The following is a 24,722-nucleotide window of genomic DNA, read 5'->3' on the forward strand; positions in this document are numbered from 1 at the left end:
TTTATTGAGAACCAACATTAGAAAGACATGGCAAAACCACAAGCTAATAATATCTACTAATTGTGGTGGAGAGACCTATCTTTAAGGCGGCTGGAAAACATGACCGTTCAAACAATGCTAATGTAGCTGATATAGAACTGGACTGTATGAATACATAAATGACAGCAGTAATCCTCTAGTCAGCACTGCATTGGAATAGCTGTAATTTTAATCAATACACCTGATTCTCTGTCCTCCGTAAATCTTAGGAATACAGAACCAAAACCCGGAGCACAGATACCAGCTTAGGGTAAAAACAGACGTAGCAAGATAACTAGTAATATTTGGTAATGTGCTAAACTGCTTACTGAGTTTCAAGTTTGGAAAGGATTAACTATTCCTTCATCGTACTTGCACAAAAGGCAATACGCTTTAGGATACTGTTCTTTTTCTCTTGCCTGAAACGGACATTGTCTTGAGGAAACGCATAGGAATCGCTTACGAATGGAACTTCTTGTTTGCATCGTTCGCCAACTGGTAAACCTTGGTCTTTCCTCTATAGCTAGTATGCAAAAAACCCAGATTTGGGGCGTAAGAATACCTGCCATATCCCCCCCCAGAAATAGTCAAACACTGAGAATCGGGCTCTTCTGAGACGGGAACAAAGTATGCGTTTACGCTACAATGCGTATCTGTCTTTACTATAAAAGCCATAAAAGCAAACACATATAATAAGGAATCTCTGCACGTCAAGGAAACAGGATCTACAACTTGGGTCTCAGAACAATCAACCCCAAGAACAAACCCAATAGAATAATTGTGGGATTTTCTGCAATTAAGTAAAATGACTGAACGATGTTACAACGTGGTAGATAAGGATTTGGCAAAGTCTAGTGATTAAACTGAATTATGACTTATGGAAAAGTTACGGTTTGGCAAAATCCAGTAATTAAGCTGAGTTATGACTTTCGGAAAAGTTGTGTACAAAGAATAAGGAGCTTGGCGATAAGTAGGAAACAATAAATAAGGAATAGAATATCATTAAAGAAGGTGGAACGTAATTTGGAGGAACATTTTGCTAATTATAGAGCTTGTAATATATTTAGAATATAATCTGGCTTTATCTTGTATCCTGTTTTAAGATCCTGTTTATCTGTAATTGTGCTTTGGACAAAGACCAAAAATGTACTCGAAGGTCGCGAGTTGATTATAAATACTTTGCTAACAAGCAAATAAAGACAGACATGATTCCTGCTTCATATTGAAGAAGTCTCTGTCTCGCGTCGTTATGCAACAATTGGTGACCCCGACGTGATTCGACGTTGGAGAATGAAAACTGTACTATGAATATTTTGAGTCAGCCTTAGTCATAAGACGGCTGGGATAACGACGGGCGCCGCTGGAAACTGACTGGTACCAGGTGAGCGGCTTGCTTCATAATGGGATCTACTGTATCAGTAGAAGTGAAAGCTGTTTTAGCTATATTGTTATCTCTGGCAGAGAAGCATGAAATAGCTCTGAAGGAAAAGGGAGCTTTGGACTTGTTGCAATGGGGACAGAGAAGGAACATTTTAACAACGATGGATGAGGTTTTTAAGGAAGACTGCTGGCAGGCTTTAGGAAAGGATCTATGGGAATCCGTGCAAGTTGGAAATAAGGAAGCAGTAACCCTTAGTCATGTATGGTATTTAATAAATCAGTTGATGAAAAAGACTCGCGTTGAGTCTGAAATTATGGAGGCTGCAGAACGAGCATTAGGATATTCATTCCGAGAAAAAGCCAAAAAGAGTGAGCAGGCTTCTATTTCTTCACCTGATCCTGTGGTTCTGCCAGCAAATGTAAGAGATGCTAAGTCTATTTTTGAAATCCCATTGCCGCCTGATTATTTTTCCCCTGAAGAAACTGGTGCAGAGGCGGGTATGGAGTCTGCAGCCCTTACTGCACCTCCAATCAGTGAAAATGAAATAATGGAGCAAGAAAATTCGCCGTTAGAGGAACTCCGGCAGATAAAGCGTGAGGAGGAGGAATTAAAAAGGCAAGCTTCTGCATTACAGTTAGAAGGTGATAGGCAAAAAATTGCTCTCGGGCAGTTGGGTACGAGGCTGCAGGAGGTGATGAGACAACAATCAGGACTGTTACAGAATCTATATCAACAACTGCAACGACAATCAGTAACAGGTTTTAAGAGTACAAGTATGCAAGACGAAAAAACACAGACTGTGGACGCTGGTCAGAAATGGCATGGAATAATACGGGATGCAGCTATTGAAGGCGAATTCTTAGGTCCATTAAAGGCTTTTCCTGTGCACCTTCATCATAACGCTGCAGGAGCGGAGGTGCGAGAATGGCAGCAGTTCGATTGGCAGTTATTAGATCGACTGCAAAAAGCAATAATGCAATATGGTTTGGATAATACATATGTAAGAAACTTGATTGATGTGGTATTTTCGCAAAATATTCTCACTCCTTTTGATATAGAAACGTTGGTATCGTTAATTTTGTCACCCATGCAAAAATTAGTTTTTAAAGATGATTGGAGAAAACGTTGTGAACTTGCAGTAATGAAAAATTTGGACTTGCAAGATGGGGACCCATTGAAATTTGCGACAATCGATATGTTGATGGGACAAGGAGCTTTTGTGCATCCTAGGGCACAAGCTCGGTTAGATCGACGAATATTACAGCAATCTCAATCTCTTGCTGCCGTCGCATTAAAAGCACTACAGGTTTCCGCGACCGCATCCCCACCTTATGTTAAAATACTGCAACTGCCATCGGAATCTTTTTCTACATTTTTGGATAGGTTGAGAACTGCAATAGAGAAATCACCAAACTTATCGACCGAAGCAAAGTCAGCTGTAATGCTTGATCTGGCTGTACAAAATGCTAATGATGTGTGTAAGCGAATACTTTCAACGTTACCAAAAACGGCTGGGCTAGTACAAATGATGGAAGCCTGTGCTAGGGCAGATCTAGTAGCAGAACAAGATAGGGCTGTAGTATATGCCCGGGCACAAGCTAAAGCTTTGGCCGCTGCCCTTCAACCTGTTTTACAACCTAGAAATACTCGGCAACGCTTGGGAATTTGTTTTTTATGTGGACAAAAAGGACATTTTAAAAAGACTTGTCCCAAGAAATCTCAAAATAATTCAGGAAGCAAATATTGTACGCGGTGTCAGCGACAAGGACATGTTGTAGAGGAATGCCGTGCGCGATTTACTAAACAGGGGCAGCTTTTGCAGTCGGGAAACATGATAATGAGCGCCAACCAGAGGGGCGCTATGACACTAAATACCTCCAAGAAAAACCAGCGGATTCCCTATGCTTGGGTACCCAGTTCAATGGATGCTTGGACCGTCTCCGGGGGAAAACTGCCGGAAGCGCCGGAGTAGATATTAGGGTTGCTAATACTGTTCAATTATTAAATGATATGGTACAGGTGGTAGATTCTACGGAAAAGGGACCGCTGGGATATGGGCTCAGTGCTTTGATAATTGGACGATCATCTGCTTCTCGTTTGGGAATTTTTGTTCTCCCAGGTCTTATTGATTCAGATTATACCGGGACAATTAAGATTATGATTAAAGCATTGTATCCACCCATAACGATAGAAAAAGGAACAGAAATAGCACAGTTAATTCCATTCCAGGCAATGGTGCCCAATAAGGAAGAAAGAATAAGAGGGGCAAGTGGATTTGGATCAACTAATGATCCTTCTGTATATTTTTCTATACCTATCCTGAAAAACAGACCTACAATTGAAGTAGAACTTAAGCAAAATGATGGTTTTACTTTTACATTGTTGATGTTATTAGATACAGGTGCTGATATTACAATTGTTCCAAAAAAGGTATGGCCAACTACTTGGCCTCTACAAGAAATTAGTGCCATGATTCAAGGAATAGGAGGAAAACAATCTACAATGCTTAGTACTCAGTATGTGACTATGTGTAAGACAAATGAACCCCACCTATCTGCAAAAGTCCGACCTTATGTTATGCAAATAGAAATCGCATTGCTAGGCAGGGACTGTTTAACGCAATGGGGAGTTGTGTTACAGACATCGCCTTTTACTTAGCGGTCACTGCACAGCGAGTGTTGACGGACCCAATACCTTTAAAATGGAAGCAAACTGCTCCTGTTTGGGTAGAGCAGTGGCCGCTAACACTTGAGAAACTGTCGCATTTGCAGACCTTGGTAGAGGAACAGTTGAAATTAGGTCATTTAGAGGAATCATTTAGTCCATGGAATACTCCTGTTTTTGTTATAAAAAAGAAATCAGGAAAATGGCGACTTTTACAGGATTTAAGAGCTGTTAATGCTGTCATGGAAACAATGGGGCCTTTGCAGCCTGGTCTACCAACTCCAACTATGCTTCCTGCTCAATGGGAAATTTTAGTAATTGATTTAAAAGATTGTTTTTTCACGATACCATTGGCTGAACAAGATAAAGAAAAATTTGCCTTTTCGGTGCCAACTATAAATAAACAAGCACCTTATAAACGATATCAGTGGCGAGTATTGCCGCAAGGAATGAAAAACTCTCCTACCATTTGTCAGTATTACGTAGCTGCCGCTTTACAACCTATTCGTTTTACTTTTCCGAATTGTATTATTTATCATTATATGGATGATATTCTTTGTGCAGCGGAAAACCTTGATTCTAATTTTATCGATTTCCTTCATCAGGCATTAAATGCCGCTGGTTTAATAGTGGCGCCTGATAAAATTCAAAAACATTCACCTTATTCTTATTTAGGATTTAAAGTTACACAATTACAGGTTAAGCCTCAAAAACTTGTGATTAATCTCAATATTTCTACATTACAAGATGTTCAAAAGGTATTAGGAGATATTCAATGGCTTCGCTCCTATTGTGGAATTTCCAATGAGGATATTGCTCCATTGGTGCACCTGCTGAAAGGAGGAGGGGGGGCGAATGCCCCTCGAAAACTTGACAAATTGCAGCAGAATGCTCTTAAAACTATTGCTAATAAAATTACGCGAGGATATGCGAATCGCATTGTTCAAAATATACCCCTTTTTGTAGCAATACTCAACACTGAAAAATATTTAGCTGCCTTAATTTTTCAATGGCTTCCACACCAGTTGGACCCTATGAATGTTATCGAATGGAAATATCCGTCTATAACACAAAAACAAACAATTATTCCACGGATTGTAGCGATATCTAACTTAATTTATTCTACTCGTCAAAGGGTCATAGACATAAGTGGGATTGACCCTCAAGTCATTTATTTACCGTACACAGATATGCAGATACAACAAATGTTTCAAACCATAACTGAATTCGCACTAGCTACTTACGACTTTAAGGGAATTTTGTCTAATCATTATCCAAAACACCGGTTGTTTTCCACAACACTTTGCTTGGAGCCAGACGTAATGTTATCTGTTACCCCTGTAGCTGGTCTTACTGTTTATACAGACGCTAGTTCCAGAACAGGAAAATATGGTTTTACATGGTACCATAACCAGCAATGGCATGATCAGCTTTTTTATGGTAATGGTTCCGCACAATTGTTAGAACTGCAAGCAGTGGTACAAGTATTTTTTACCTTTTCTAACATAGCTATCAACCTAGTTAGTGACTCTCTTTATGTTGTAGGAATTGTACAACGTTTAGAAAGATCATTTGTTAAAGAGGTACAGAATATTCAATTAAAGGAATTATTGTATAAACTTCTTTATTTATTAAATGCACGTGTATATCCATATTATGTATCACATATTCGAAGTCATACCCCGTTTGGAGAAGGCCTGTTTGAAGGCAACCATAGGATTGATACCCTTGTTTCTCCTGCTACTGTAGTAGTGCCTCATGTTCATCAACAAGCACGATTATCACATTCATTTTATCATCAGTCCGCAAAAGCATTAGCCAAACAATTTAAAATAACCCTTAATCAGGCCCGCAATATTATTGCGGCATGTCCTCATTGTGCTCCTTTGCCAGCAAGTTTACCACATGGGGTTAATCCTCGTGGTCTTAAGGCATTAGAGCTCTGGCAAACTGATATTACATTTTTTAAGAGTTTTAAAAATTTGCAACACATACATGTAACTGTGGATACCTTTTCGCACATGATTTGGGCAACTGCTCAAAGAAAAGCTAATGCTGTTGCCGCTCGTCGCCATTGGTTGCAATGTTTTGCCGTAATGGGTGTTCCTCGATGTATAAAAACAGATAATGGCTCTGCTTATATTGCCGCTAGTACCCAACAATTTTTAAAAGAATGGGGAATTGAGCATGTTACAGGAGTACCAGGAAACTCTACTGGTCAAGCTATTGTGGAACGGGCGCATCATTATTTAAAACAGCAAATTCAAAAACATTATTCTGAATTTATGTCTCCGGAATTAGTACTTTTAAAGGCGTTGTACGTTATAAATTGGTTGAATTTTTCAGATAAATATCCCCCTGTTTACATCCACATCATGTCACAACAGGAAAAACAGGAACTTCAAATCAGGCCTCCAGTATTGTGGTATGACGCCCGAACTAATCAATGGCGGGGACCTGCTGAACTATTAACCTGGGGAAGAGGGTATGCTTGTGTTTTAACAGATATTGGACCTAAATGGTTGCCTGCAAAATGGATTCGACCTACAGTTGCTGCCTTATCCTCTTTGCAAGCTTCTTGACCCTTGGAAGAGCTCATGCAGTACCAGTGGAATTGGCTGAAATGCAGAATCAGGACAATGTTTGGATAAGATGGGCTCAAGCGACAGATACGAATGACTTCTGTCTTTCATTAAAGCAAGTAGGAAATCCATTCCGGACCTGCTTGATCGGGTTTGCTTATGTGAATATATCAGATTTTACTGACTGGATCCAGGGGTCTGTAAATATGTCAATTATACAGCAAATGTCTAATGTTATGAGCTGGGCAATTAATACTACAGTTAATGCATTCTTAATTAAGAATTTGAAGAAGGCAATGTTGCCTCCTCCAGAGCTAGATTTGCTTGGAACATTTCCCAACAATGGATGTGTCAAATTTAGTTCCCTGAGTAGTAATGATCTGCCCACCAATGTTTCACCTCAACAATTACAATATCTAAATGAGAGTTTTTGTAATCATACGATGCAAGATATACCTTATAACCGAACCAAAGCATACGCTTTGCCTCCTGGGTATTTTTTGATCTGTGGAGATAGAGCTTGGCCCGGGGTTCCCCCATTGTCATTTGGAGGGCCATGTATGATCGGAAAATTGACGTTATTGTTGCCAAAGAAACAACATTTGCAGCAATTGCAGATGTTATACCAAGCACAGGGACAGAGTGGTCATAGACAAAAGCGATCTACCACACCGCTATTGGAGAATTGTACAGATGATGTCCTAATTTGGGGACAGTCTACTCTGACGACAATGTCCTTATTCTTGCCTCCCTTGGCCTTAATGCATTTGGGAAAGGTAGCAAGGAACTTAATGTGTTGGTCAGGAAAACAATTCAATCGCACTTCTTTAATTCTTTATGATATGGCCACAGAATTCGACAGTATTCGAAAGGCAACCTTGCAAAATAGGGCGGCAATTGACTTTTTGCTTTTAGCCCATGGTCATGGTTGTGAAGAGTTTGCTGGGATGTGTTGTTTTAATTTGACAGACAAATCTCAATCTATACAGAGTAAATTAAGAGAACTCCAGGATGGATTGGGGAAGTTAATGGAAGAAAGAAATCCTTTTGATAATTGGCTAGTTTCCCTTAATGTCGGATCGTGGTGGAGAATGATTTTGAAGTGGGTATTGATAATAATTTTAATTGTCGTAATTGTACTCATTATTTTTCCATGTTTGATTCAGTGTGCTATAGGAATATTACAGAATATAGCAAATAGAGCCTTTATAAAACAAAAAAGGGGAGTTGTGGGATTTTCTGCAATTAAGTAAAATGACTGAACGATGTTACAACGTGGTAGATAAGGATTTGGCAAAGTCTAGTGATTAAACTGAATTATGACTTATGGAAAAGTTACGGTTTGGCAAAATCCAGTAATTAAGCTGAGTTATGACTTTCGGAAAAGTTGTGTACAAAGAATAAGGAGCTTGGCGATAAGTAGGAAACAATAAATAAGGAATAGAATATCATTAAAGAAGGTGGAACGTAATTTGGAGGAACATTTTGCTAATTATAGAGCTTGTAATATATTTAGAATATAATCTGGCTTTATCTTGTATCCTGTTTTAAGATCCTGTTTATCTGTAATTGTGCTTTGGACAAAGACCAAAAATGTACTCGAAGGTCGCGAGTTGATTATAAATACTTTGCTAACAAGCAAATAAAGACAGACATGATTCCTGCTTCATATTGAAGAAGTCTCTGTCTCGCGTCGTTATGCAACAAATAATCTTAAAAGTTACCATGGTTGGAGTTCGAACCCCATGTCCCAGCAGGCCTAAAAATGTAAGTCCACTTTCGGACAGACACATTAAAATCTACCCCATGCCAACAAAAATTAACAGCAGCTTTAACAAGAAAGAACGCCTCTGTAAACTAATATCCATAAAAAAAGTTAACACACTGAAACCCCTAACAAAGAATACAATGCTTTATGGATACTTACATAACATCGGTTTTGCCGGTAGCTTTAACTCCTCCAACAGGGATTCTTCTAACAATTACCGATGAGTTCTTAGGAATCAGGGCATTCTCATCTGTGTATTCTGAAAACAACATAAATACAGAGAAAAACATCAGTCAATTCGTAAGAATGCATGCTCATATGTAATTACGTAGCACTTCGCAGAATCCCTTTACAGATACAAAAGCAAAATTTTATATGTAACATCACGCTTTCATCGTCTCAACACACTAACAGTATATTTCAAGAAATCTTGGGGTTTGAGAATCAAACACAAGCAGCAAAATCTTTTTCCTTTTTTTAAAACAGTTTGAATGCCAACAGCAAAATGGACTCAAAGGTCACTAAAGGAGAGTCTGCTAATGCACGAGGTTCTTTCCTGACCTAGCTTAAAGTTGCTTTTGCTTCCGTTAGGCTACAAAACCCATAGATCTTTGGAGAAAAACAAACCACAGCAAAGTCTCACCTGCCTAAACCAGATTCTAAAGTCTGACTAGCTTGCCCTGCAACCAAACAGGCACTTAGCTAAAGCACGAGAACTCTGTGCCATTGCTTTCATAGCTGTTAACTAAAAACCAGTCACCTGTGCTGCCAGTGCTCAAGCCTGACAGAACACAGAAGAGAGCCTGCTGCCTCTGCCTGTTTCTTGGAGCTTAATCCATCAACAACCACACTTCTCAGCTGCTCAGGGCTTTACGTTTAAATGGAAACAGAACTGGCAGTGCTAGAATTTGGATCACAGACATTTTGGGGTTTTTTTGAGCTTGCTTTCACAAGTAGGGCAGAATTGGCTCAAACTCAAGTGGTATCTCCCCTCTTAAGCTAATCATCTCGTTTGAATTAACCAAAGGGACGTGAATTCGTTCGATCGATTCCCTTTTTGCAGAGCAGAGAGGCCCAAACGAAATTACTTAGGAAGACAGCCTTGAAAAGCCTTTCAGGAACAGCGTGTGCCTGAAGCTCTCCATGCTTTGCCTTGGCTTACACCCTGTTAGTCTTCTGAAGAGGAGGAAAGCCTTCTGACCTTTTACATAAGGTCCAAACAAAAAAAACCAACTACCTGAGACACTTGGACTGAGTAAGCTTAAAATGCAAAGATCTCTCCAATGAGAATGCTTTTTCTATTATACTTACACAAGCTGGATAGGACTGAATATTTTAAAGCACTATCAGCAGGCATCCCCTGTAATCTGCCTACAGTTTTAAATATTCAAAGCCCTTACCTTTGCAGAGCGAATCAGAACAATGGTCTGAAAACCAAAGATACTGTATACCTCGTCAAGCCCTGTCAGGTGGCATCCCTAAGACCCCTAACGTTGTGCTGTTAAGGCTCTTCACAGACACTCTCCTGAAAATAGTTTAAGTATCTGTAGACAAACAGCAAGCTTTAGGTCCAACCACTTTAAAGGCTAGGGCTGAAGTTACAGTTACCGCAGTGTACATACTACTCTGTTTAAGTTTTAACACATGAAACAGGAAGAGGAAAAAAAACGCTAGTACACATTTTAAAGAAAAGCCTGTTGTAAGAGTGTCACAGAACCACAGGGGGGAAAAAAAAAATGTAATGTTATGTTTAAGGAATGAAAACACTTTACAAGTCTTTTTCTGAAAAGTCACATCCCAAAGTCTTTAATCACATTCAAACTTATCGAGATGGCAGATTACCAAACTGAAATATCCTACTAAGTAATACGAAACCATTATCATCTCTAAGAATCAAGCACCATTTGTTAGATTTAAAAGAATTTATGATGTCTCTAAGAACTTTTCTTACGTATATCCACCATAAACATTCTGCCATAAAACTTCAGTACTGCCCTGATACGGTTAACATGTAGTACAGGAAAAAAAACCACCGTTAGAAACGAATGATGAAATGATGCTCAATAGCATCTGAATGACCATGTCTTTGGTGTGGAAAAGAAGTTATATTAAGAAGAAATTCCAAAGTATAATTTAGATACGGAGAACACTCATGCGCAAGACGGCTTTCAAGGGTCTGCACAGATTTTAACTCACAGATACGCTCCTGATCCAAAATGTTGCTAGTGGGCAGTTTCTGCAACAGCCGCAAAACCCATTTTCCAATGCAGTGGAGTAAAACAAGTTGAAGTCAAAATTAAGTCACGAAATTCACCAAATCCAGGTGGTTTCTTTTCTTCAAATTAGCCATCTCTTTTATTTCTATCACTTTCAGCTTTCTCCACCACATTTCAAAGAAATCTGGCAAGTTGGTTATTACAAGATATGCTCCCACATTTCCTTTTCATTTTACCTAGAAGAATTCCAGGAAACCAAAGCTTTTGTAAGCGCCGTATGTCACACATCAACCACGTACTCTTCTACGCCTAGCTCCATGTCTACAACACAGATCTGAAGGTAGTTGTCACAACAGCAACTACAGAAGAACAGCTCTGTGAGGCCCCCAACACAAGTCACAGCTACCGATGGTGGCCGAATCGCATTATGGCTTCCCACCCCACTTAATGCCCAGCGCCGCTTGCCCTCCCGGTCCCGCCGCATGCTGGCGGCATGGGCCCCAGCCTGACTCACGCTACGTGGGGATGACCCACAAAGAGCAGAGCGCGGCTCCCACAGGCCACGGCCGACGCAGGGTGGTCTGCGACGCCGCCAGCCGGGCGGTGCCCGAGGCCCCGCGCCCGCCGCCCCCACGCACCTTCTTTGGTCTGGGCGTTGGTGATCTGCAGGTCGCAGCTGGCCGCCTTCAGCTCCTCGCAGCCCATGATCTGGTGCTTGAGGTCACACCGGGAGATGTGGAGGCCGTTGAAGGTGACCATGTCATGGTTCAGCTTGGAGGCGAACTTGTAGTGGACGCACGACGTGGTTGGGGCCAGGAGGTGCCTGCTCCGTGATGGCGTCTACCGCGGCAGACAGCGTCGCGGCCGCTGTGCCAGGTGAGGGCCCGCGGCGGTTCCTCCTCCACCAAGGAGGCCAGGGCAAGCAGCGCAGGCTGAGCTCAAGCGGGCCGGCGGCGCTCAGAGGCTGCGGCGCTCCGCCATGGCCTTCCTGGCCGACAACCGTACGGGCCGCTGCGAGCGTGTCACTGTGCACACGCAACGGCACACTGCACCCACCCCCCGCACCTCACGTGACCCAGCGCATTATGACAAAAGGCCCGCGTCATGTGGGCGTGGCGGCCCCGCGCTCTTCATCCTAACACCAAGCGGCCCCGAGGGGGGGGGGGGGCCGTCAGCCCCGGGCCTGTCACCACCCCGGGCCGCTGGTCTCCCTGCTGTCCCCTGGCCTGTCACCACCCGGTGTCCTGCCACCCCCCAGGCCTGTCACTGCCTGGTGTCCCTCCTGTCACCCCCCAGGCCTGTCCCTGCCCAGTGTCCCTCCTGTCACCCCCCTAGGCTGTCACCACCTGATGTCCCTCCTGTCACCCCCCAGGCCTGTCACTGCCCGGTGTCCCTCCTGTCACCCCCCGGGCCCATCACCGCCTGGTGTCCTGTCACCCCCCAGGCTGTCACCACCTGGTGTCCCTCCTGTCACCCCCCAGGCGGTCACCACCTGGTGTCCCCTCCTGTCAGCAGCCAGCCAGGGCAAGACAGCCTGGGGCAGATGCAGCGGGCTTGGCCGTGTGGCGCTCGGCTGCCCGCGGTGCAGGGCCGGCAAAGGGAGGGGACATCTCAGGGTGCTTGAGTGTATCTTGTGGCATTCATGGAAAGTTCAGTCAAAGAAGCCAATGACCATTTATGTTTATGGCCACAGACCAGTCCCCTGCCCCCATTTTTTAACTCCTCCCTCTCTGCCTTTAGCCCATCACTATTTTTTGCTTTCTCTTTCTCTGTCTCTCTCCCTGTCTGTAGTTTCTAATTCCTCCCTGTCTGTCCTATAGCCTGCTGCTATTTTTTCCTTTCTCTCCATCTCTTTCTCCTGCTCCCTCTCCTTCTCTTTTTTCTATCGCCGTGTCCTGCTTCCTGGCCTTATCTTAATGTTAGGGTTAGGGGCTAGGGTTAGGGTTAGGCTTAGGGTATCGTTAGGGTTAGGGTTAGGGTCGGGGTTAGGATTATGGTTCGGGTTTAGGCTTAGGGATAGGCTTAGGGTTTCGTTTTAGGGTTAGGCTTAGGGCTTAGAAGTAAAACTGTCCCAAGCACTTACGCCTCCATCAAGGACCACATGCCCTGAGGCTTGTGATGACTGTTGGATGGCTTTCCCTCCCCCCGATGGAAACACCTCTCAGTTCTCTGTGCTCACACCAGGGAAGGAAAGGCAATACACCCCCATATCTAAAAGGCATGGCACTCCAAGCAAAGGTAACGTTTCGTTTCTTTAGATGAACTGCCTGGCCAGTTACAACACCTGCTTATACTGACTTCATCCACCCTTACCCGCAAAACATTGTGACAGGCTGAGTCAGCGTGGAGAGTCAGGTGAACTTTGACGCACACACTGCTACCATAGGACTGGATTTTTAACCTATTTACATTTATCCGTCGCTTTGAAGCTGCCCAAGGGTCAGCATGCCCTTGCTACTGGAGGTTCTTGCTCTGTGTAGGCACTAAGGAAGACATTTCTGGTGACAGATTATTTCTAACGGGTAAAGCACAGCAGAACACACTGTTTATGAGCTGCTGAGAATCGTCCCCCAGGCATAGCAGGAACAACGGCAAAGCTTGTATATTTAAGATGCATTTGAGTTACCTTACCATTAAAATACACCACCACCAGACAGTGCTCTAGGCGGAAGGCTGACATCAGTGTACAAGGACAGTCCCTTCTGGACATCTCGCTCCTGGGTAGAAATCCTAGAGACTTCCTTTAAGGACAGAAATCCAAAGAGCTACAATAAGCCTTTTAAATTCAGCACAGCAAACAAAAAGCAAACAAACAAAAAATGACAGGAAACCCCTGAGGCACTGATGAGGAACACAAGGTCTCCCCTTGAGTCCACTACCCCTCACAAGACTTACTCAAAATTACTCAGTTGCTTACTCAAAAGCAATAACCAACAAGCCATGTACCCTTGGGGAAGCCCTTGTCCTTCTGTGCCGCTGGTGGCATCCCACCATTTCTTTGGGAGTCCACACAAATTCAGAAGTACACTTAGTCCTCCGGCAGTCATTACCTATGGACCCGAACTCCTCCCACACCCCAGAAGTGGCTGTCGGTCGTCTGGCAGTCATTCTCCACAAACTGCAAGCCCTCCATACCTAACCACCTCCCTAGTGACTCAGTGGAAATGAGCTGGACCACAACAGAAGTGACACTGCCCGGCCCGATCACACAGATTAGACCACAAACGGTGGTTACAAGACAGAAAATGCAACACAAACCACAAGGACAGCAAAAAAACAAGCAGAAGACACATCACACAAAAACCAAAGACCCCTATCCAAACCCTAAAAATGCAAGCAAGCTACAAAAGGACTTTCCAAAAAAAAGACCACCCAGAACACAACATAAGGCAAAACCAACCTAACCCCAGGAACCCAGCGCTTGCAAACCCAGATCCTGACCATAACAATAACATGCTTTAATCCTAAGTCGCGTAAACTCCCATAACCCTCAAACCCCATAACCCTAGCAGGCTGGAACCCTAGCGCCCCATATCCCTAGCACATTGTAGCCCCAAGATATCAAAACATTGAACACAAACTCCCTGGAGGTCTCTCTCTTCAGGTGGCCCCAGATCTCAGACACCACAACTCTGAAGTGGGGGTGCCCACCGTGCCCAAGTGGAAGATCCACCAGGACAGCACCAGCATCCATCTTCACATCATCCGTCACGCCCTGAAAAAGTGCCCAGGCTGGACACTCCTGGGGAGAAAGGCGGAGGCACTCGGAGACTTTGAACCGGCCAGCCATGGCCACAGGGCTTCAGCTCATCATGTCTGTGTCAGAGCCACCAGGCAGGTGACCCCGTCCCCCCTGCGAAGACCCCTTGGGGTAGCCGTACCCAGCACCAGCTGGCTGGATACGGCCTTTGCTCTATGGGGAGGTGCTCCCTGGGAGCAGGGTCTCTCACGGGGGAACTCACAGCTCACCTGGGCTGCTCTGCGGCCACCGGACGCCTTTGCTGTCAGGTGGCTCTCAGCACCTCTCTGCCAACGGCTGTCACCTCCCTGCAGGACGCTCTCCAGCGCACGGTCCGTCTCCACTGGGTCTCCCTGGGGACAAAGATCGGAAGGGAGGGATGGGGTTTGCTCTGTCCCCGTTCCCAGGGTGCTTCAGGAGAGACCTGCCACCCCCAAATGAGCTGTCTGACATGGACACCACAGACGAGCTGCAGACGTGGGTCAGCACGGTGGCGGGGAGTGGGCAAGATGTCCTGCGGAGCCCCCGGCGCTGGCGGAAAGCAGAGCTGGAGACAACGGGGAGAAGCCCCAGGCAGCTGGCAGCTGGCGGTGGGGCCTGGCAGGGAGCAGCGCCCGCAGAAATGCCCGGCTCCTGGAGCCTCGGCCCCAGGGCTGCAGCCTCGGCACCTCCTGGGGCTTCGCTGGGAAAAACCAGGCAGGGGTGACCCTGACAGCCCGCACACGTACCTGGCCCCGGGATCTGGCAGCCTGTCCCTGTGCCCATCGCTGCCACGGGATCCAGGAAGCAGCGCCCCAGCCCTGGCGTGGCCCTGAGCCGCCTCTCAGGCCAGGCAGCAGGAAGCCGCGCCCCATGGCATGCTGGGAGCTGTAGGCCCGGGGCACGGGCTGCCGCGCGGCCATGTTGGTTCCCGGGGCATGCCGGGAGCTGTAGGCCTGGGGCACGGGGCTGCTGGGCAGCCATGTTGGTCTTGGGAGGTGCGGGCTCTGCTCCAGCTGCGGCCCAGCTGAGGTGAGGACAGGCATGCAGGTGGAGCTACCGAAGAGGAAGGGAGGAGAGCACAGACGGACAGAGAAAGAAGTGCTTGAACTGTAACATTTGCCTGGCAGTGCAGAGAGCGGGAGCTGCGGTGAGTCCCAGCCCCTCGGGGCCGTGTCACCCCTCTTCTGCATCGCAGTCCCTCCCAGCCCCCCCCTCCCATTTCCCTCTGTGTCATTTTTTTCACTTCCCCATACCTCTCTTCTTCTGTTGCTGTGTTCTGCTCCCCGTCCTCTCTTCTCCAAGTCCCTCTTTCCCTGTCGCTCTACCTGCCCCTGTCTTTTTCTTGCTGCCCCTCCCTCCTGCTCCCTGTCCCTCTTTTTGCCTTCCTCTGTCTCTGCCCTGCAGCACATTGCTGTTGTTTCTTCTCTGTCTCTTTGTCCTGGTCTGCATCCCGCTCTGTTTTTCACAGTCTCTCTGGCCTGTTCCCTGTCCTGCTTTGTCTCTCTCTGCCTGTATGTCCCGCTCCCTGTCCTTGTCTTCCCTTCTCCCTCCTTCTGCTTCTCTCTCTCTCTGCCTCCCCCCCCGCCCTGCTCACTGTCACTGCGGTTTTCCATGCTGTATCCCACTGTCCCTGTCCTTCTTCCTGTTCATCTCTCTTCTGTCTCTCCCTGCTGCTCCCTGACCCTTCCCCTCCCCGCTTCCTCCATCTCTCTGCAGGGCTCCTGAGACCTCTCTTTCTTTCCCCATCCCTCTGTGCTGCTCACTGTCCCTGTTTCTCTCTTTCTCTTTGTTGTTATTCTTGTCTGTCACTCTGTCCTTCTCCCTGCCCCTATTCCTTTTTCCTCCCTCTCCTTTCTTCTGCCCACCGCAGGTTTTCTTGCGATCTCTATCCTGCCCCTAGCCCTTAGTTCTCTCTCTCTTCCTGCCTCCGGCTCCCTCTTTCTGCCTCTCTTCCTCTTTTCCTGCTGCTTCTTTCTCCATCTTTGTCCAGATCCCTGTCCTCTTTTTTCTCTTGCTGTCCTTCGGTCCTTTTTCTCTTTTCTCTCTTTCTCTCTGTCCCATTCCCTGCCCCACCCTTTCTCACTAAACCCCCCTGTCCAGCTGGCTGTGCCTTCTTTCCTCTCTCTCTCGCTCTCTAGTTCTCCTTTCTTCGTCTCTCTGTCCCACTGCCCATCACAGCTGGTTTTGTCCTCCAGTGGTGTCCTGCCCCCTCTTCCTTTTTTCTCTCGCTGTCATTCTGGCCTCTTCTTTTAAATTCCTCCATCTCGGTCCTGCACCCGTCACTGTTTTTTTCCTCCCCTGTCCCTTTGTCTTGCTCCCTGTTCCCCGTTCTTGTCTCTCCTTCCCTTTGTTCTGCCGCCCATCTCTGTTCCCCTTCTTGCTCCATCTCTCTGCCCTGCTCCCTGGCCCTCTAAGTCTCTCTCTGCTTCTCTCTCACGCTCCCTGTCTCTCCCCCACCCTATTTTTCTGTCCTACTCCCTTTTCAGGTTCCCCCCGCCCTCACTTTGTCCTGCTCCCTGCCGCGGCTATTTCTCACTCTATCTCTGTCCTGCAGCCCAGTGCTGTTTTTTCCTTCCATCTCTCTGTCCTGCTGCCCAGCCCAGGCTCTTTTACCTCCTTCTGTGTCCTGCTCCCCGTCCCTTAGTTTTGCCTGTCTTTCCCTTTGTCCTGCCTCCCTGTGCCTTTCTTCTCTCTCTGTATCGCCCTGTCCTGCTCCCTGTCCTTGCCTTTCCCTGACAATCTGTGTCCTACTCCCTTTCCTTGTCTTTCCCTCTCTGCCTCCCATCCTTCTTCCTACCTTTCTTTTTCTTCTCTTTCCCCCTCTGTTCCTGCAGCTTCTTCTTCTACCTCTGTCCTGCTCCCTGCCCCTTTTTTCCTCTCACTGTCCCTCTGCCCTGCTTCCTGTCCCCATCGTTTCTTCTTTATTTCTCTGTCCCGCTGCCTGTCCCATCGTTTCTTGTTGTACTCCCCTGCCCCGTCCAGCTGGCTCTCCCTTTTATTTGTTCTCTCTTCCTCTTTTCTGCTTCTCGGTCCTCTTTTCCTCTTCCCCTGTCTCTGTCCTCCAGCCCGTTGCTGGCTTTTTCCCCCCTTCTTGGTCTCCATCAGGATCTGACCCTCTCTTTATTTCTCAGTCCCTTTGTCCTGCTCCCTGTCCTTCCTTCTCTTTCTCCATCTGGACGTCCTGCTCCCTGTCCCTGTCTTTCCCTAGCCCCCCCTTCCTTCTTCCTCTCCTTCCCCACGCCCATCTCTGCCTCTCTGTCCTGCTCCTTGACCCTACTTTTTCTTCCTCCATCTCTCTGCAGGGCTCCTCATCCCTATTTCTCTTGATTTCTCCAGCTCTCTAGCCTTTTCCCCATACCTTTCTTTCTCTCTCAGCTCCTCTATCTTTTCTCTCATCATATTTTTCTCTTTCTAGTCCACTGTCCTTCTCCCCGTCAACTGAAGCTGAGTGACCAGGTGTCCCTGGGCTCTGGTATTTCCTTAGCATTGCCCTAGGGAAGATCTGTGGTTTTAGGGCTAGGGATCATTTAGGAGCTGGTCTCCTTACGTAGGCAGCGGAGCTAGGCATAGTTAAAGCAGAGGTTGTTCTCAGCTGGTGCTCTGTGCGTCCTGTTGAAAGAGCAGGCTGTGGGCCTTATTTTGAAGGAAGGTTTCTTGTTCTGCGCTTATTGCTCCTCGGGACGCTGCACAGAAGTGGTGGTGGGGTCTGGAGAGACAGATGGGACCTGCTGTGATTCCTAGTAAATGTGAACTTGAACGAGACCAGACTGACTGCATATGGTTTTCTTCTCAGCTCCAATTCCAACCTACGTGCTCGGCGCTAATGAAAAAAGAGACCCTGAGCTGCAAATGAGCAGACAACGTCACTCACTTAGGTCACCGTGCAGTTGGTCTGTGATAAGGGATGTGTACTTCCATGACGGTGCTTTCGTGAACGTTCTCTGGTCTTGCCGCTTCAAAGCCCTCCCTTTTTCCAGAAATTTTAAGATGGCATTTCTTATTCTGGGGTTCAGGCTGGAGTTGGACTTAATGTTGAACAGCTGATATCATGGGCTCCGTAAAATGTGAGAGAGAACCCTGCTTTGTTGTTGTTGTTGTTGTTTTCTAACACGCCCTAAACTTTGCTAAGCAAAGGGAGGAGTGGTTGCAAGAGTCTGTTCTTTGAGAGTGACGTATTCCTGTAGCGTGCCTGTCTTTGTATGGTGAAGGTTTCCTACCTGCAGTATGATTTTGCTGAGCTGTGAGGCTGTATTGGCGTAGCAAAGGTAAGAAGTGGCGTCTTTAAAGGTCATGCAACTGTAGCAAAACTAGCGGGAGAAGCTAGTTCCTTCCCTGACAAAACTAGTAGCAAGTAAAAGCATTTGCAATTGGCTTTTTTATGCAATGTTCACACAGAGCTTTTGGTATTGATTGATTTTTGGGAAGCAAGACAGCAGTGAGGAAAGAAAACTGGGGCTTCTTCACCGTAGGCGGGGTTCAAGCCTTTGCGCTAGAACAGGTCTTCACTAGAGTTTACAAAAAGAGAAGATGAGCTGTCTGTAAGGAAAGTTTCAGTAGAAGTAAGGCTAGATTTGCAGAATTTGGTCCTCCGTATCTGTTGCAAATAAGAGATGACTTGGCAGTGTTTACATCTGAAGTGCATGCTGGTGTGTTAATGCAGGCCGTCGAGGTCTTTTCAGGGGTACTTCTGGACTGCAGGTTGCGTGCGTGGGGGGCACCATGTCCCAGGATGAGCCAGTTTTAGCTCAGAGGATGTGACAGAATGGCAACCATCTTTGTGGTGGACCCCTGTCATGGTTTAACCCCAGTCGGCAACTAAGCACCACACAGCCGCTCACTCGCCCTCCCCCCAGCAATGGGATGGGGGAGAGAATCAGAAGAGCAAAAGCAAGAAAACTCACGGGTAGAGATAAGAAGAGTTTAATACTTGAAATAAAATAATAATAGCAATAATAGTAATCCTAGTAACAGTAATAATAGTAACACCAATAATACCATAATATTACCAATAATAACACCAATAATAACAATAATAACAATAATAATAATAATAATAACAAAAACAATAATAACACCAATAATAATAATAATAGTAATAATAACAATAATAACACCAATAATAATAATAATAATAATAATAAAAAATAATAATTTGTAATTAAAACGAGAGAGAGAAAGAGAGGGAGAGAGGATCAAGAATAAGAACCCCAATCCTAACACTAACACCAAACCCTCACCCTAACTCGAACCCCTAACGCTACCCGTAAACCCTATGCATAACACTAAGACCTCACCCTTACCCTAAGCCTAACACCGAAACCTAACCCTAAACCTGAACCCCAACCCTAACCCGAACCCTAACCCAAATGCTAACCCTAACCGTAAACCTAACCCTAACTCTAACCCTAACCCTATCCCTAACCCTAAACCCGAACCATCCTAAACCCAACCGTAAAACTAATGCTAACCCTAAGCCTAACCCTAACCCTAAACATAACCCTAACCTTAACCCTAAACCTAACCCCTAACCATAACCCTAACCTTAACACCTAACCCTAACGTTAACCCCTAACCCTAATGCTAACCCTAACCCCGAACTCTAGCCCTAATCCTGAACCCTAACCCTAAACCTGAACCCCAACCTAACCCTAATCCCTAAACCTAACCCTAATGCTACCCGTAAACCCTACGCATAACACTACGACCTCACCCTAATACTAACTCTAACCCCAATACCGAACCCTAACTCTAACCCTGAACCCCAATCCTAACCCTAAACCCTAACCCTAAACTTAACCCTAACACTAACCCTAAACCTAACCCTAATGCTACCCGGAAACCCTAAGCGTAACATTAAGACCTCACCCTAAACCTAACACTGGACCCTAACTCTAACCCTTAACTCCAGTCCTAAGCCTAACTCTAACCTTAACCCTAACCCTAACACTTAACCCTAAATTGAACACTTAACCCTAACCCTAACCCTAACCTAACCTTAAGCCTAACCTGAATCATAAAGCTCTAACCCTAATGTTAACCCTAACCCCGAACCCTAACCCTAATCCCAAACCCTAACCCTAACCCTGAACCCCAACCCTAACCTTAACGTAATGACCCTAACCCTAACTCTAACCCTAACCCTAATGCTACCCGTAAACCCTAACTGTAACACTAAGACCTCACCCTTATACTAACGCTAACCCCAATACCGAACCCTATCTCTAACCCTGAACCCAATCTTAAACCCTAACCCTAACCTTAACGCTAACACTAACCCTAAACCTAACCCTAACGCTACCTGTAAACCCTAAGCGTAACATTAAGACCTCACCCTAACCCTAACACTGAATCCTAACTCTAACCCTTAACTCTAATCCTAACCCTAACTCTAACCTTAACCCTAACCCTACCCCTAAACCTAACACTTAAACCTAATCCTAAGCCTAACACTTAACCCTAAACCGAACACTTAACCCTAACCGTAACCTAACCTTAAGCCTAACCTGAATCATAAAGCTAACCCTAGCCCTAACCCTAACCCTAAGGCGAAACCTCACCCTAAAACAAAATCCTAACGCTAACCCTAACCCCAAACCGTAACCCTAACCCTAACATCAAACCGTAACACTAACACTTTGGCATAACCCTAACGTTAAACCTAAACGGAACCATAAAACTAACCCTCACATAACACCGAACCCCTAATTCTAACCGTAACCCTAATGCTAACTCAACCTCAAACCGTAATCTTAAGACATCACCACAACCCTACCCCTACCCCTACCCCTACCCCTAACCCTAAAACTAAACCCTAACCCTATCCCCTAACCCAAACCCTAACCCTAACGCTAAGCCTATCCCTAACTGTAACCCTATGCCCTAACCCTAACGCTAACCCTAACCCTAAAACGAAACCATAACCCTATCCCTAACACTAAACCTGAACCATAATCCTAACCCCAACGATAACCCTAGGCCTAACCCTAACCCCAACCATAACCCTAACCTTAACCCCAACCATAACCCTAACCTTAACCCCTAATCCTAATTTTAAGCCCTAACCCTGACGCTAATCCTAACCCCGACCCCTAACCGTAATCCCGAACCCTAACCCTAACCCTGAACCCCAACCTGAACCCTAATGACCCTAACCCTAACTCTAACCCTAACCCTAATGCTACCCCAAACCTAATACCGTAACCATAACACCTCACCCTAAACCTAATGCGAAACCTAATCCTAAAATTAAACCGCAACTCTAAACCTAAACCCTAACCCTAAAAATTAATGCTACCCCTAACCCAAACTGAAATCCTAACCCATAAGCGTAAACCCAATGTAACCCCTAACCATAACACTAAGCCCTAACCCTAACGCTATCACAAACCTAATACCATAACCGTGAGACCTCACCCTAACCCTAATGCGAAACCTAACCCTAAAACTAAACTGCAACCCTAACCCTAAACCTAATCCTAATACTTAATGCTAACCCTAACCCAAACTGAAATCCTAACCCATAAGCATAAACCCAACCATAACCCTAACCCTAACCCTAACCCTAACCCCAAACCCTAATCCGTATCCCAAACTCTAACCCTAACCCTGAACCCCAGCCCTAACTCTAACCTTAACCCTAACCCTAATCCTAATGATAAGCCCTAACCCTAATGCTAACCCTAACCCCAAACCCTAACCCGTATCCCAAACTCTAACCCTAACCCTGAACCCCAGCCCTAACTCTAACCTTAACCCTAACCCTAACCCTAATAAGCCCTAACCCTAATGCTAACCCTAACCCCAAACCCAAACCCGTATCCCAAACTCTAACCCTAACCCTGAACCCCAGCCCTAACTCTAACCTTAAACCTAACACTAACCTTTACCCTAACCCTAACCTTAAAACTAAACCCTAACCCTAAACCCTACCCAAACGCTAACCCTAACCCTAAATCTAACCATAACCCTAAGCCCTAACCCTAACCCTAACCCTAAAATGAATCCCTAACCTGATCCCTAACCCTAAACCCAAACCATAATCCTAACCCCAACCCTCTCCCTAACCCTAACGATAACCCTAAGCCTAACCCTAAACCTAACCCTAACCCTAACCCTAACCCTAACCCCAACCCCTAACCATAACCCTAATGATAAGCCCTAACCCTAATTCTAACCCTAACCCTAACCCATATCCCGAACTCTAACCCTAACCCTGAACCCCAGCCCGAACCCCAGCCCTAACTCTAACCCTAAACCCTAACCCTAAACCCTAACCCAAACCCCTACCCTAACCCTAACCCTAACCGTAACCCCAAGCCCTAACCCTAACCCTAAACCTAACCCTAAAATGAAACCCTAACCCGATCCCTAACCCTAAACCCAAACCATAATCCTAACCCCAACCCTATCCCTAACCCTAACGATAACCCTAAGCCTAACCCTAAACCTAACCCTAACCCTAACCTTAAACCTAACCCCTGCCCCTAACCATAACCCTAATGATAAGCCCTAACCCTAATGTTAACCCTAACCCTAAACCTAACCCTCACCGTAACACTGAGCCCTAACCCTAACCCTAACCCTAAACTTAATCACAAACACTATAACTGATGTAAATGAGCAATATCAGGGCAGCAAGTCAGGTTCTTTAAATCCTTGCTTTCTCTCTTCCCTTCTCTCTTCTTGCTTTCTCTCTTCCGTTCGAGGAGATTTCCATTCGAGGAAGCTTTAGCTAGTTTTATTATATTGTCTGTCTTAGGAGGAACAGCCACTTCTACTTTCCGCTTTGTCTTGTCAATTTTTGCTTTTGGCTTATCCTTCTCTTTTTTCTCCTTTTCAGACATCGGTTTGAAAGCAATAGAATCTGCTTCCATAGGCTCATCTCTCACAGGGGTGGCATCATCTGTGCTTGGGCCATGAACAGGGAGTCCATTTTAACGTCTTCTGCTGGAACTGGCTCTCTTGGTTTTCTCGCACCTGCTAACAACTCAGTATTGGGAAATCCTTCATCCTCATCCCTTTTTCTTCTCTTTTTATGCTTATTTCCTTGGCCATCTCCTAGTGGATTTTTCACCTCCTTCTCTTTTGATTTGGTAGGATCCTTGATGCCATGGCTCTCTCTTTCAGAAGGTTTTTCAGGGTAATTTCCAGCTATATTGTGATTTTGGTGGCTCTGCCAAGCAGGATAATCCTCCCTACGTCCCCGAGCATATGGTGAATTCTCTTGTCTGGTCCCAGGTGGACCAAACCTACCTGGAGAAAAGTTCTCTCTGTTTACTGGAGGGTGAGGTTGAGCACCAACAGCATAGCCCCTGTAAAACTTTCCATGCCATTCTCTGTAGTTCCTTTCCCATTCCCGGTACCTTGCCTTTTCAAATGGATCTCTAAAGTCAAGTGATCTGCCATAGTAAGCTTTCAGATCATATGGTGGAACTTCTCTGTATCTGTTAAAATACTCCCTTTCTCCTTCCCCTTGAGGTATAGTCTGTTTAGTGGGAGACTGGCCTCTAAATACTGGAGACCTTGACCGTGAATGGCATCTTCTGTATGGGGGTGACCTTGACCTTGAACGCTGATAACCGTGTGACCTTGACCTAGAACGATAGTTACGCCTCTTCGCTTTGCCTCTTCTTGGATACGGCAGCAATCGCGAGTAGGAACGAGAATGGGAAGGACTAAATGAGCGAGAGTAGGAGCGAGTGCGGGAAGAACCTGATCTTGATGTGGAGCAGGTAGACGAACTTGTAGAGTAAGGTGAAGCCCTATAAGGAGACTCGGACCTGAAAAAAACCACAACACACAAAAAAAGAAATGAAGTTAATTCAAAACAGTCATTCTCCCCAATTTTTTTCCTCCCAAATTTGGTTTGGGTTTTTTCTCCTCTCCATACGCTTATGTCAAAGCTTCTTTCAGCTGCTGACATAATGCTACTGCAAATTGAGGAATTTGGTAAAATTTTTCAATTTCATTTGTCTTGTTTTAGTTATGCATGCTTACTATCTGCAACGAAAAATTCTATTGGAAAAAACACTGTCATTTTTCCTTATGTCAGATGCACTTCAGTGTAACTGCAGTCCGATATGCTGTTGAAATACAAACGTGAAAAACAAGGCAACTTCATTGAGCCAAATACTTCCTCCTCTTTAAGTCTCCGTTGTTCTCTGTAAAACTCCTCCCTAGATCAGGGAGGCCAATGGCATCCTGCCAACTTAAGCATTTTTCTCCCTGCTTTCTGTTCATTAGAGACTACGCTCATTTCCTGATCCTCATACTTGCCTTCCACATCCTCACCCCCAACAGTTCATTCAGTCTTCTCTCCTTACACTCGGCTTTGCACCTGTGGATGGAGGCTGCCCACACTTGAAAGAGACTC

At 45.6% G+C, this 24,722-nt stretch overlaps 1 long non-coding RNA gene across 1 annotated transcript; it reads left to right on the forward strand.

Moving 5' to 3' along the window:
• Positions 1 to 800: 800 nt before the first annotated feature.
• On the forward strand, positions 801 to 8,314 carry LOC142076723 (uncharacterized). Its single transcript, XR_012671290.1, has 2 exons — positions 801 to 1,399; positions 6,569 to 8,314. It is a non-coding gene; the product is annotated as an uncharacterized LOC142076723 (long non-coding RNA).
• The last annotated feature ends 16,408 nt before the right edge of the window (positions 8,315 to 24,722 follow it).

The sequence above is a fragment of the Calonectris borealis genome, unplaced genomic scaffold (genome assembly GCF_964195595.1).
Source record: "Calonectris borealis unplaced genomic scaffold, bCalBor7.hap1.2 HAP1_SCAFFOLD_97, whole genome shotgun sequence".
NCBI lineage: Eukaryota > Metazoa > Chordata > Aves > Procellariiformes > Procellariidae > Calonectris > Calonectris borealis.